At 41.9% G+C, this 15,230-nt stretch overlaps 1 protein-coding gene across 5 annotated transcripts in view; it reads left to right on the top strand.

The window, feature by feature from the left end:
• The window catches only part of tbx4 (T-box transcription factor 4), a 144,730-nt gene that overhangs the window by 79,596 nt on the left and 49,904 nt on the right, over positions 1-15,230 (top strand). The window lies entirely within an intron of this gene.

Here is a 15,230-nt window from a genome sequence, read left to right as displayed (position 1 = left end):
GGCATCTCCAAATCATGTGAAGATATTGGCTGAGTGGAGTATAATATGGGTAATTATGCACTTTTCCACTTTGGCAGGTGTAATAGAAAATCAGTATATTGTTTAAATGGAGATTGCAGAGTTCCAAATACAGAGGGATGAGGGTGTCTTGGTAAATAAATCACATACCATCAGTTTGCATGTATAGGGAGGGATTAAGAGGGCAACTGGGAATATTATTTATTGCAAGGTGTATAGAATATAAAAGTAGGATGGGTACTAGTTTTGCTAGTTATGCATGGCATTGGAGTGGCCCAAGCTGGAATACTATGTACAGATTTCATCTCTTTATTTGAGAATGTACATAAATGCATTAAAAGCAGTTGAAAGAATGCTCATGCAGTTTAGACCTGGGATGGAAGAGTTATCTTATGAAGAACGGTTAGACTGGTATTTAAAAGAATGAGAGATGATCTTGTTGGAAGATATAAAATCTACTAACTAGGACAAAACAGTCAATTGGTTCACATCCCATTCATCAGCTTTATTCATTCCACCACTGACGCACAGTGGCAGTAGTGTGTATGACCTACAAGATGCACTATAGCATCACATGAAACCTCCTTGGACAGTACTTTCCAATCCAAAACCTCAACCATTTAGAAGGGCAAAGGCAACATGTGAACATTGCCACTTCAAATTCACTTCCAGGACACAACTTCATCCTGTGTTAGAAACATATCACTCTTTCACTGTCATTGGGTCAAAATCCTGAAACCTCCTCTCTAACACTATGGGTGTTCCCATGGACTGCAGTGGCTCAAGAAAGCAACAGAACATCACTTTCTGCAGGGCATTTAGGGTTGGCAATAGATGCCAGGTTATAGAGTCAATAGAAATGTACAGCACAGAAGCAGAACCTTCGGTCCAACTCGTCCATGCTGACCAGATATCACAAATCAATCTAGTACCATTTGCCAGTCTGTGATACCCACATCCCTGTGAATGTATAAAAGAAAATTGTGCTTCATTGATTGTAAATTGATTCAGAAAGTTCTCAGACTGCGTAAGAAGCTATAGAAATGCAATTTCCCTCTTCTTTAAAAACTATTTTCTTTGATAATGAATTTCTCAGATTAATCATTCTCTTTACTCCTTATGTCCTGTGCATTTTATTTTGGGAATAGTAAAACAAAGAGAATTTCTTGAACTGGTATGAAATGAAAAGAATCTCATGTGAATTTTGGATCTGCTTGGCTCACTTGTGATAGTCAAGCCCCTGAGCTGGAAGGTTGTATATTGAAGCCCACTCTTTGATGTTAAACAATTGACTTAAGCTGAGTTTTCAGTGAAGTACTGGCTGAGTGTTGCTCGGCTTAGGAGTTATCTTTTGAATGAGACATTAAACTGAAGCCACGTCTGTTATTCAGATAGTTACGAACGAAGGAGAGAAGGGCTGCTGATATTCTTCCTTATACCAATGCAACTAGAAAAAGCTTTATTATTGGCTTTGTAATTAATTTTATTGCTGGTTCCATGGTTTGGATCATTAAGAGGGGAAGATTTCTTCTGATGTCTATCATGAGTGAAATTATGAATTTATTCCTTTACCGAAGTGAACTGAGGAAACCTGGCACCTTTGAGAATTAAACCTTTTGGAGAGGAGAAACCTGTTTGTATAAATAGGCTTCTTCAAGGTAGAAAATGCTTGTGTCCCTGAGTGATCACAATTAGTCCTCCTGTGGAATGGAGGTGTAAGGATCAAGGAACCAGATGATCCCTCCATGGAAGGGAAACATAAGCTTAAATCCCACTTGCACCAAATCTATGAGAGTCCTCAGATGAAATTACGTTGCGAAAGTGTACAATTGTCTGGGGAGGAGTACATGGATTCTCTAACATCACCCAAAGTACAGAATGGAAACAAACAACATTTGGAAAGGCTTTTTATTGTGCCGCATGCTGTCTCTTCAATTTATGCACATTATGGGAGGGTGGAAAACCAGTCCATGATTGGGATTGTTCTGCTCTTTACTGGTGTTGGGTGTTGGACTCCCTCGTTCATCTTCACATAACGTCGTGTTTACCTAAAGCTGGACCTCAACAGCATCCACGAAAATGCTTCAATCCATTGTGCTCAGTCTGTATCTCGAGTTCAAGTCTCGGGGCAAGAGTGCTGTCACGCAGCCATGGCTCAGTCACTCAAGCAGGGAGGGATACTTTCCAATAAACTGTCTCATTGACAAAACCGTACAGCTGCTGATACAGTCACACAACGCCATTGGCATAGGCCCCTGGGTAGGATGCTAACTAATACCGCTGCCCAAGTGAAACTGAAACAACAGATTCTACAAATCAAGAGTTGTCAATCACATGGAGATCAAAATGGAGATGTGGCAACGAAGGTTTCCAGAAGTAACTCCTGGTCTTACCATCAACAGATAGTCTACTCCACCCAAGTCTGGTGTGACCAGCCCAGCAATTACAGACCAGCCACTTTCACTTTGGTAGTGGGGAGCCTTGTAGAAATAATTATTTGCAATAGAATTAAGTCATTTGGAAAAATGTGGATTGATTGGGGGGTGTAGGTCAGCATAGACTTGATAAGGGAAAATCCTCTCCAACTAATAAAAGCAAAATACTGCAGATACTGGAAGTCTGACCAAATGGAAAAATTTTGGAGAAACTCAGCAGGTCTGGCAGCATCTGTGGAGAGAGAAACCGAAATGACATATTGAGTTTCAGATTCCAGATTTCAAAAATCATGAGAGGCCTAGACAGTGTGAAAGGGGAGAAACTGTTATCACTCGTAAATGGATCCAGAGAGCACAGTTTTGTAGTTGGGGCCACTATCCCAATACCAAGTCACCCTTTATATACATGTTCATCATCCTTGACACTGGCCCAGCTCCCTCAGATCCAGCTCTCAGAGTGAAGAGTACTTCTGACACTCCTGTTCCTTTTTTTTTTGTTGTTCCTTTTAACCCCCACACTACCGCCTAAGTACGGTAGTGCTTATTTTTTTCCCCAGCACCCATGGTGTGTGTGCAGTGCTATTTATTTTTCTATTTTTAAAATGATCCAATCTCCAAAGGGAAGGAAACACTCAAGTGGCCAGTCACAACTCCAGGGTGTCGGTGGACACCGCATGCTCCTTCTCCAAGGACACCCGGGCAGACACTCCTGTTCCTCCTTTTTTTTTCTCTCTTTTTTTTTAAAATTAACCCCCACACTACCGCCTAAGTGCGGTAGTGCTTATTTTTTTCCCCAGCACCCATGGTGTGTGTGTGCAGGTGTGAGACACAGTGAAAGACACAAAGTGTACGAATCTTTATTCAATTTCCACCACCAGGAAGATATGAAAAACACCCAAGTGGCCAGTGACAAGCACTGCCCTTCAAACCACAGGGCAATGCTGTGTGAGCGAAACAGTGAAGGGAAGGGTAGGGACTAAATCAAAATAGAGTTGGATGGGGAAATAATACACTCCACTCCCTGCGGCGCCCACCTCTCCCTGAACGACTCCAGGGTGTCGGTGGACACCGCATGCTCCTTCTCCAAGGACACCCGGGCAGACACTCCTGTTCCTCTTTTTTTTTTCTCTTTCTCTCTCTTTTTTTTTTTCCTTTTTTTTTCTCCAGTCTCCAGAAGGGAAGGAAACACTCAAGTGGCCAGTCACAACTCCAGGGTGTCAGTGGACACCCGCGTGCTCCTTCTCCAAGGACACCCGGGCAGACACTCCTGTTCCTTTTTTTTTTTTTTTTACTTTTTTTTCTTTTTTTTAGTGCACGAATCTTTATTCAATTTCCACCACCAGGAAGACAGGAAAGACACCCGAGTGGCCAGTGACAAGCACTGCCCTTCAAACCACAGGGCAATGCTGTGTGAGCAAAACAGTGAAGGGGAGGGTAGGGACTAAATCAAAATAGAGTTGGAGACACTCCTGTTCCTTTTTTTTTTTTTTTTTGTTTATCCCACACTACCACCTAAGTGCGGTAGTGCTTATTTTTATCCCCTGCACCCATGGTGTGTGTGTGCAGGTGTGAGACACAGTGAAAAGACACAAAGTGTACGAATCTTTATTCAATTTCCACCACCAGGAAGATATGAAAAACACCCAAGTGGCCAGTGACAAGCACTGCCCTTCAAACCACAGGGCAATGCTGTGTGAGCAAAACAGTGAAGGGGAGGGTAGGGACTAAATCAAAATAGAGTTGGAGACACTCCTGTTCCTTCCTTTTTGTGGCCAGTCACAACTCCAGGGTGTCGGTGGTTAAATTTAATTCTATTTTTTTTTTTCTTTTTTTTCTTTTTTTTTTTAGTGCTTATTTTTATCCCCTGCACCCATGGTGTGTATGTGTGCAGGTGTGAGACACAGTGAAAAGACACAAAGTGCACAAATCTTTATTCAATTTCCACCACCAGGAAGATAGGAAAGACACCCGAGTGGCCAGTGACAAGCACTGCCCTTCAAACCACAGGGCAATGCTGTGTGATCAAAACAGTGAAGGGGAGGGTAGGGACTAAATCAAAATAGAGTTGGAGACACTCCTGTTCCTATCTGTCAATCAGGGCTCCCTGATTGGACCAGGTTAACAGCCTCAATCAGGGAAGTCCTATTCTATGAGGTCCACCTGGCTGACCTCATTACAATCAGGACAGAAGTGTTTTGCAACACAAGTGAATACGAGGTGAGGAAAATCTTTTTTGCACATCAAGTGGTTCAAGTTTGGAATGCACTGCCTGAAATATGATGGAGGAAGGCTCAATTGGGGCGTTGAAGAATGCATTGGATGATTATTTAAATAAAAATACTATTGAGGAACACATGAAAAAAGCAGGAGTTCAGGACCAATTTAGGTACATAGGAATGGAGTAGGCCTTTCAGACCCTTGAGTCTGCTCTGCTATTCAGTAAGGTCATGGCTGATTTGTGGCCTAACTTCATATTCCCTGCCATGAGTCCATATCCCTTGATATACTTGCTTAATAAATATTTGTATGTCTCAGATTTAAGTTTAGTAACTGAAAAAGCATCAACTGCCACTTAAGGAAGAATTTTCCAAACCTCCATTACTCTTTGTGTGTAGAAGTAATTTCTAACATCTCTCCTTAATTCTTAGAATCTGCCTGCTGGTTCTAGAAACTTCAGCCAGTGGGAATAGTTTATATTTATGTGCCTAGTCTATTGCTGTTAATATCCTGAAGACCTTGATAAGTTCACCCCTTAACCTTCTAAATTCCAGAGAATAAGGGCTTAATTTGTCTAATCTCTCATCATAACTTAACCTTGGAACTCCCTCCAAGACCAAAACATCCTTCTTAAGGTATGGTGCCCAGAGCTGCTCACAGTACTCTATGTGGGCTCTAACTGGGGTTTTGTAAAACTGCAGCATAATGTCTGTATCCCTATATTCCAAGCTTTTAGATATGAAGGCCAACATTCCATTAGCTGCCTTGACGATTTTCTGCACATGTTCATTACATTTTAAAACGCTATGCACCTGAACCCCCAAATCTCATTGGACATCATTGTATTTAAATTTGTGCCTTCTAACAAATCTATTCTTTTTCAGTTCTAAATGGATACCTTCACACTTGCTTATATTAAAATTGATCTGCCACATTCACTTAATCAATCAATATCCTGTTGTAATTTTATGTTGTTGTCAACACTGTCTACAACATTGCCCAATTTTGTGTCACCAGCAAATTTGGATATTTGACTTCTTTTACCAAAGTCACTAATTTAGATTGCAAATAATTGAGGCACCAACCCATATCCCTGTAGGACACAGTGCAGGAACAAATTACTGCAGATGCTGGAATCCATGTTGAAAACAACAAATGCTGGAGATCACAGTGGGTCAGACAGAAAGTAAGCTAATGTTATGATTAGATTAGATTACTTACAGGGTGAAAACAGGCCCTTTGGTCCAACAAGTCCACACCGACCCTCCGAAGAGCAACCCACCCAGACCCATTCCCCTACATTTTACCCCTTCACCTAACACTACGGGCAATTTAGCATGGCCAATTCACCTAATGTGCACATTTTTGGACTGTGGGAGGTAACCAGAGTGCCTGGAGGAAACCCACGCAGACACGAGGAGAATGTGAAAACTCCACACAGACAGTAGCCTGAGGCGGGAATTGAACCTGAGTCCCTGGCGCTGTGAGGCAGCAGTGCTAACCACTGTGCCATCGTGCCACCATATTTCAAGACTCGATGACTCTTCATCAGAGCTGAAGTGAACTGTGGAGCTGACTGCATTTATGCCACAGATTGGGGGGCTAGTGTGTGTAAGGTGCTGATGGAGAGAAGATGTTGATAGTTCAGATTAAGTGATTGGAATGTGAGAATGGTAGAAGAACAGCGTACCTCCTGTCAGTGCAGGACACCACCAGTCACATCCTGCCAATTTAAGTACTTACCCATGACTCCAACTTCTTGTTTCCTGCTGCTCAATCAATTTCCTATCTATTGTCAGTAATTTGCCCTCAATTCCATGATCTTTCACCTTTATATGGGACTTTATCAAAAGTTCATATGAAAAACATCCATTGACCTTTCTGTCCCCACCATCTCTTTCTCTTCAAAGAACTCTGTGAGGTTTGTCAGGCATGATCTCCCCAACATGAATCCATGCTGACTCTCCCTGATTAACTCCAATTTTTTGAGGTGATCAATTACTCTATCCTTGATTTAGACTCCAACAATTTCCCCACCACAGATGTCAGTAACTGCTCTGTAATTTCATGGCCTCCCTTTGTCAAGATCAGAGTAACATGAGCAAATTTCTAATCCAGAGGTACAACTCCTAAATCCAGGGAACTCAGAAAGATTATGGTTAGGTCATCGGTAATGTGCTTTAGTACCTCCTTTAACACCCATGGATGGAAACCATTGGGGTCTTGGGGATTTGTCACCCTTCAGTTCCATTAAATTCCCCATTAGTGATGATTTACTGAAGCTGAATTTATTTAGACCCCATCCCCAATTCTCTACAAACTTCTTTGGGCCTTGCGGTAAGTTATCTGAACTATCAACATCTTCTCTCCATCAGCACCTTACACACACTAGCCCCCCAAACTGTGGCATAAATGCAGTCAGCTCCACAGTTCACTTCAGCTCTGATGAAGAGTCATCTAGTCTTGAAATATGGTGGCACGGTGGCACCATATGCTGTGGATACTGAAGCAAAATAATAATTCACCAAATCTGCCATTTCCCCATAGTCATTGCCAATATCCCCACTCCCAGCCTTCATTCGGCCAATAATACTCTTAACTAGCTGTTTTCCCTCGACAGAATCTCTACTTACTGTCTTTTATATCCCTTGTAAGTTTCCTTTCATGATCCTTTTTAGCTGTTCTTGTAAACTGCTTTGAAGCCCTTTGTTGGTCTTTGTATTTGTCCCATTCTCTTGGAGATGTACTGTTCTTTATGGTTTTAAAAGCCCTATCTTTTAATTTAATGCTGTCCCTTACCTCCTCAGGTGTCCATGGCTATTTTCTTTGTGAGATGGAGCCTTTCCTTCTCATGGGTACAAACTGCTTCTGAATGGCATCAAATGTTTCTTTCAACACCATCCACAATCCCTTGGTTGTTTTACCTATTAGCAGAGCTTCCCAGTTTACTGTGGATAGTCTCTGTCTCATCCCATTAAAGTCTGCCTTACTTAAATCCAAAATTCTAGTATCTAATCTTTGCATATCACTTACAAATGGTACATAAAAATTTGATCATGTTATGATCATTGTTTGACAACTGCTCATGAACTACTCAGTCACTAATTAAATCAGGCCCATTGCTCATTATTAGATCCAATATCACTGGGTTATATCCAACATCTATCACCATAAGAAACTATTCTGGACACTCTCTCGAAATTCACAGCTTTCTGGCAGGTGCTGTCTATCTCCCCCAGTCTATGTTAAGGTTAAAATCACCAGTTAATACTACTCTGCCTTTGCTATAATGATTTCAAAGCTACTTGGATGCTGCCTGAACTGCTGTGCTCTTCCAGCACCTCTAATCCAGAATCTGGTTTCCAGCATCTGCAGTCATTGTTTTTACCTCTTTGCTATAGTTGCCTTGTTTCAGCTTTTATACAATAAACCACTTCTAAGCTGCTGTCAGGTGGTTTATATATGACAACTATTATAGTTTTAGTTCCTTTATGGTACCTCAGTTCCACTGTAAGGTCTCCATTGGGTGCTTTCCCCTCATTACATCCTCTCCCACCATAGAGGTGATTCTGTTACTCATCAGTGATGCTACTCCACCCCCTCTTCTGGTTTCCCTCCAGTAAACATTATAACCTGTTTAGTTCCCAGTCCTGACTATCATGCAGCAGTGTCTCCATAATGGCAACTATACCATAGTTTCCAATTTAAATCTGTGCCTGAAGCTCATGTAATTTGTTCCTTATACTCTATGAATTTGTATAAAGAGCTTTAAATTTGGCTGTACACCCTATCCTGAACTTCAGCATCATTTTAGTATTTCTCCCTTCTGTCTTACTCAGTGCACTTTTTATAGTCCCGCTTTGTTCATTAAACTGGTTCTGCTGGTTCATCCTATTAACCTGTACCTTCTGTTCACATACTGACCTACTGATCTGGTTCCCAACCCCCTGCCATACTAGATTAAACCCTCCCAGGTGGCAATAGCAAACCTTTCTGCAAGGATATTGGTGCTCTTCTAGTTTAAATACAACCTGACCCTTTTGTACAGGTCCCACCTGCCCTGGAAGAGATCCCAATGATCCAGATATCTGAATCCCTCCCTCCTACACTAGCTCTTTAGCTACCTATTCAGCTGTAATATCTTCATAGTTCTGGTCTCACTAACATATGGCATAGGGAGTATTCCTGAGATTGCAACCCTCGAGGTCCTACTTTTTAACTTGCTGCCTAACTCCTTTTGCAGGACCTCATCACATTTCCTGGCTACGTTATTAGTTCCAATATGGTCCATGTCTTCTGGCTTTTCCTTACTGCTCCTTATTGCAACTCTTAAACTGCTCAGAGAGCTGGTGCAGATACCATGGGCTAAATGGCCTCCTTCTGCACTGTGACCATTCTGTGAATTAAATGGGATGATGAATGTGTGTCAAGCTGAATCAGCTACTCCCACACTTGGCACATCCACTGTTCCATACAACTTGGACAATAAGGATGTTTGACAATGTTAAACAGCACCATGTAGAAGCAGGTTGTTATTAAAGCAGATAATGCAGGAATTACTCAACAGGTCTGATAACATCTGTGTAGAGATGCTCAAGAGTTAACATTTCAGGTACATGAGCTTTCAAGTATTCATGGTGTCAAGTATCCATCTTTTGGGTTACTGTTATTTATTACTTTGGACACTGACTCTAGGTCCAAAATTAATGTGTGGTTTGTGGTGCTGTTTCAGGTGTTAGATCAGACAGATGTGAAAGCAGCTCACTATGACACTGCTCTTACACCTGAATTGAATTGAATTTGAATTGAATTTATTGTCACGTGTACTAAGGTACAGTGAAAACCTTCAGTAGTTATTATGCTCTGCTCAACATGCATTGGACATAGTCAGCAAATAAAGACCAACCTTTATCTAGTTCACTTTTATCTAGCCTCACAGGAGGCTCCCAAGCACTGAGGATGTCACCTAGACAGGGGACGAAATGTTTGCAAGACAAGTTCCCAGCTCGGCAAACAGAACCACAACAACGAGCACCCGAGCTACAAATCTTCTCCCAAACTTAGTTCACGTTTTGTTTATTCACACATGGAACATGGGCGTCATTGTCTGGCCTGGAATTTATTACCCATTTTCGTCATTTATATAAATGATTTGGATGTGAGCATAAATGGTATAGTTAGTAAGTTTGCAGATGACACCAAAATTGGAGGTGTAGTGAACAGCAAAGAAGGTTACTTCAGATTACAACAGGATCTTGATCAGATGGGCCAATGGGTTGAGAAGTGGCAGATGGAGTATAATTCAGATAAATGTGAGGTGCTGCATTTTGAAAAGCAAATCTTAGCAGGACTTATACACTTAATGGTAAGATCCTAGGGAGTGTTGCTGAACAAAGAGACCTTGGAGTGCAAGTTCATAGCTCCTTGAAAGTAGAGTCGCAGGTAGATAGGATAGTGAAGAAGGCGTTTGGTATGCTTTCCTTTATCGGTCAGAGTACTGAGTACAGGAGTTGGGAGGTCATGTTGCGGCTGTACAGGACATTGGTTAGATCACTGTTAGAATATTGTGTGCAATTCTGGTCTCCTTCCAATCAGAAAGATGTTGTGAAACATGAAAGGGTTCAGAAAAGATTTACAAGGATGTTGCCAGGGTTGGAGGATTTGAGCTATAGGGAGAGGCTGAACAGGCTGGGGCTGTTTTCCCTGGAGCATCAGAGGCTGAGGGGTGACCTTATAGAGGTTTACAAAATTATGAGGGGCATGGATAGGATAAATAGACAAAGTCTTTTCCCTAAGGTGGGGAAGTCCAAAACTCGAGGGCATAGGTTTAGGGTGAGAGGGGAAAGATATAAAACAGACCTAAGGGGCAACTTTTTCACGCAGAGGGTGGTACGTGTATGGAATGAGCTGCCAGAAGAAGTGGTGGAGGCTAGTACAATTGCAACATTTAAACGGCATTTGGATGGATATATGAATAGGAAGAGTTTGGAGGGATATGGGCCGGGTGCTGGCAGGTGGGACTAGGTTGGGTTGGGATATCTGGTTGGCATGGACGGGTTGGACCGAAGGGTCTGTTTCCATGCTGTACATCTCTAATACACTCCATGACAATATCCCTAGTTGCCCTTGTGGCAGTGAGTTGCCTTTGTGAACCATTGCAGTCCATGTGCTTTAGGTAGATCCACAATGCCCTTAGTGAGGGCACTCCAGGAGTTTGACCAGCAACAGTGAAGGAACAGCAACATATTTCCAAGTCAGGCTAATAGTGGTGGTGTTCCTCTGTATCTCCTGCACTTGTCCTTCAAGACAGTTGTTTGGAAGTTGCTGTCTAAGAATCTTTGGTGAACTTCTGCAGTGCATCTTGTAGATGTTGTACACTGCTGTTAGGGAGTGAGGGAGTGCATGTTTGTGGATGTGGTGCCATTCAAGTGGGCTACTTTGACCTGGATGGTGTCAAGCTTCTTGAGTGTTGTTGGAGCTGCACCCATCCAGGCAAGTGGGGAATATTCCATCTCACTCCTGACTTTGGCTTATAGATGGTGAACAGGCTTTGGGGAGTCAGGAGGTGAGTTATTTGCTCCAGGAATCTTGGCCTCTTACCTATTCTTGTCAAAAAAGTATTTATATGGCGTGTCCAATTCAGTTTCTGGTAGATGGTAAACCCTAGGATGTTGATAGTGGTGATTCAGAGATGGTAATGCCATTGACTATCAAGAAGTGATGATTAGGTTGTCTCTTGTTGGAGATGGTGATTGACTGGGAATTGTGTGGATGAAGGTTACTTGCCACTTATAAGCCCAAGCCTGGATGCTGTCCAGATCTTGCTGCACTTGGACATGGGCTGTTTTCAGTCTCTGAGGAGTTGTGAATGGTGCTGAACATTGTGCAATCTTCAGTAAACCTTCCCACTTCTGACCTTCTGGTGGGGTGAAGGTCATTGACCAAGCAAGTAAAGATAGCTGGGCCTTGTACTGTCCACCATCCTGGTATCATAAGATACAATAACAGATTTATTAGTAATATTAGTCACCCTGCTTGCTCAGAGGTAGGTGCACTTCCACTGCATTACAAGACCCTGTATCGTGGATTTATTGACTAATCATTACAATCACTCTCTGTCAAATAGTCTGTAAGGAGCCAGAAATGAGATGAGGAAAATCTCAGTGATGGGGCCCAAAGTCCAAAGCCATCTGTTCCTTTCAAAATTGGGTAAAATAATTGACCCTGTTAGAAATGGGTACGTGTGGTATGTGTGACGAGCAATGACAAGGTGAAAAACCAGGTGACATTTGGTCACAAATAACTGACTTTAACTGTGACATATGGCATGTGAGCTATCAGGAATGATGGTCCGGAGGGGAGGGGAATGAAGAGGAATACAAGACAAGCTTAATGTTAAGAAAACATTTAAAAGCAACTTATCTCTGTGGTGCTGTCAAACAGCAAACCCCTTATCAAAATAATCAACTGTCCTGTGGAATTACATTGAGAAGAAGAAATGAAGGGGGTTTTAAAAAACACACATAAAATGTTTTTATTAATTGAATTCTCCAAGTATAAACAGACTGTTTTCAACTACATCACGTTCACTGACAGGGTCTAGAAAACTCAACATTGGGCAAAGACAGTTAAAAGCCCGACGAGGATGTTAATAAAATAACACAAAATGAAAAGCAGAGATCGGCAGGTAAGCTGGGGTAGTCTGCATTCATTCTACAGCTCAACAAGCTGGAAAAGCTCTGATCCTTTCAGCTACTTCAGCTGACTATAATTCTGCTACTTGAGTTCTCTGTGAACCCACTTAAAAATATCCAGATATGTCAACAATATGAATTTCACATGCCTTGACTCTTTTTATTGCCATTAAAAAAGCACTTAAAATTTATAAGGCCAGGCTACTTTAGCTGCTAACTTCAGGCATGTGGGTTGAGCAACAAATTATTTTCCAGAAGCCGGGTGTAATAAATCCTATTTGGTATGACGCTGTCCCTGGTCATACATCTCATTAACTACCCCCACTCACAGCCTCTCATCCCTCTTCGTTTCTGTGCTTTCTCTGTTCCTTGTCTTCTATTTCACTGCAAGGTTTCGACATCTATGTGAGTTTTATTCTCTTCTGATCCCTTTAATCCCCCAGCCCTGAATTTGAAGAGGCTCAGTGGCAAACACTTCAGCTCCTGAGTCAGAAAGTTGCAGGTTCATGATCCCAATCATTGGATCACTGCTTTAATTTTCCAGTGTTAGGAATGTGGGAGTGCTACACCATCAAAGTTGGAGACCTTTGGGTGAATAGTTAAACTGAGGCCTTGTTGGCATAAAAATTCCAAGGCACTACACTGGAGAAGAGCAGGGAGACTTCCCCTGAGCGTCCTAGCCAATAGTTATCCAGTAACCATTACCATTACAATAAATTAGCTGTCATTATCACATTGCTGTTTGTAGGAGCTTATTGTATGCAATTGCTTTACACATTTCGAACATTGCAACAATGAAAATGATTTTGAAATGTATGAAGGTTGAGCAGAGCACTATTTAAATGCAAACCCTCTATCCCATGTGCAGTTACTTTGCTCTTCCTGTTGTCGAAGTCCCTGCTTTTTGTTCGGAGTGATTTCTGCCTGTGACAGCTGCTTGAATCAACCAATCTTTGCTTGAACCTAAGGAGCGATTGGCTGATCAATTATAGGGTGAACCACAGCCAAACCTGACCCCTGCCCTCACTGGACAATCGCAAATGCTCAAAAGACATCAAACACTACTGAGCAATGACCAAGAATGGAAATTGTACCACATTTTATCTTAGTTCAGGTCACAAACAGTGTTTGGTGTTTTATTATTGTCTGTGATCAGATTATCTTTCTGTATGAGGTGTTGGTGTTTTCTTACACTCAGGATGAGTTGGCCCAATTCAAATAATTTTTGTGAATTTGAAATTTTAAAAAGTTATTTATTATGACAAATTTCCCCAGTGGACTCATTGGGGCATCTCATATAGGTTCTTGTACATTAGGTACAGGTCGAAAGAAAATAAAATTACAGGTTGTAATGATTTCAATTTTTCATAGAAGGCCTTTAGTTTCTTAGCTGAATAATGCTTTAACTGAAGTGTAGATCAGGAGAATTCTCAGTAAACTACCAAGTTTCTTGCAGTTACCTTGAGGTTGACTTTAAGCTAAGAAAACTTAGGTTGGGAACAGGTTAGCATAGAAGCCTTCTTCTACTTTCACTGGGTCACTGATTTACCTTGGCAGTGTAGTGGGCTTGAATCTGTTTTGATGGCATTTTGGGGATGTCACAGATGGTATTTGCTTCCCTGTGATGTATTTTATGGGCAGCACGGTAGCTCAGTGATTAGCACTGCTGCCTCACACCACCAGGGACTCGGGTTTGATTCCAGCTTCGGGCAACTGTCTGTATGGAGTTTGCATATTCTCCCCGTGTCTGCGTGGATTTCCTTCAGGTGCTCTGGTTTCCTCCTGCAATCCAAAGATGTGCAGGTTAGGTGAATTGGCTTGCTAAATTGCCTGTAGTCTTCAGGGATGTGTAAGCTAGGTGCATTAGTCAGGGGTAATTGTAGGGGAATGGGAGTCTGGGTGAGATACTTTTCAGAGGGTCAGTGTGGACATGCGGGGTTAAAAGGCCTGTTTCCACACTATGGGGATTTTATGATTCTTTTCTGAAGCCGAACAGCTTCTACTGTAATATTATGTTGCTCGTCCAAAGTCTTTGTGTAAGTAAGGGAGTGGGCTGAACTCACATATCCTGCGCTGCAGCCTTTCGTATTTCTGGTTTTTGAAAGAGCGAGGATCTTTGTGTTTGAGCTGAGGAGCAATCTCTGTAAAATGAAAGGTTGATGATGCTCACCATATTTGTCTAACACCCACTGAGTTTCAGTGTTGCTATTCTGCATGATGTGGCAGGGATTAGCAGGCTCATCATAGTCCTGCTGCTCTACGATCTACAGTTCAACCTCAAAGTCGGAATTGATGTCACAAGTGGCTGGGATGGTTCATACATTAATGAGGTATTCGACTGAGGTTCTGGTTTTCTGAGCAGTTATTGTTGAAGTCATGTGATATGTTGCGTCATTTTAAAGAGCTGTTTTATCCTTTTAAAAACAAGATCGTTTTAAAATTTGTGACATCTGCATGCCTGTAGTAGGCACGATTGAACCTAGAATACCTCATCGGTCTCCTCATGAGCTCAGAAATAATTGTGGAAGATATTAATGCTGAAAATGTGTTGCTGGAAAAGCGCAGCAGGTCAGGCAGCATCCAAGGAACAGGAGAATCGACGTTTCGGGCATCAGCCCTTCTTCAGGAAGATATTAATGGACAAACACTTAATGGGATCTTGGTGAGAGTCTTCTGTCTGCGACTTGAATGCAGCTGTCAATCTGTTTGTTTTACATTGGTTAATGAGACCGATAAAGTAGTGGGCAGTAGGCTAGTATGTGAATTCATAATAAATAATATAAGACAAATTCTATTTTCATCAAAATGAGTGTTCTAGTGGGACAGTAGTAGTGTATCTGCCTCTGAGCTAGGAGGCATGGGTTTA

This window comes from Chiloscyllium punctatum, chromosome 19 (assembly GCF_047496795.1).
Source record: "Chiloscyllium punctatum isolate Juve2018m chromosome 19, sChiPun1.3, whole genome shotgun sequence".
NCBI lineage: Eukaryota > Metazoa > Chordata > Chondrichthyes > Orectolobiformes > Hemiscylliidae > Chiloscyllium > Chiloscyllium punctatum.
This window is presented reverse-complemented; position numbering and strand designations above follow the sequence as displayed.